Below are 267 nucleotides of genomic sequence, written 5' to 3' on the forward strand. Positions count from 1 at the left end.
ACATACATGTATAACTGACCGAATGAATTGTAAGTCTCGTTAAGCTGTTAAGAAACAACCCTCTCTCTCCATTTTTTTTTCAAAATCTACCTATTATCGTGAATTTATTACGTGAATTCCAATTTTGTCAAAGAAAATACAATAAATGTGATTAGGCATGGAAACGAGACATGTCTTGTTGATCCTCTCTCTCAGTGATTTGATGATAATCTCTTTTTCCTTACGATGTATTTTTTGTGTTTCTGTACTTTCGGTTCCAGCGATCAT

Source organism: Cynara cardunculus (genome assembly GCF_001531365.2).
Source record: "Cynara cardunculus var. scolymus isolate 2C chromosome LG 14, CcrdV1, whole genome shotgun sequence".
Taxonomy (NCBI): domain Eukaryota; kingdom Viridiplantae; phylum Streptophyta; class Magnoliopsida; order Asterales; family Asteraceae; genus Cynara; species Cynara cardunculus.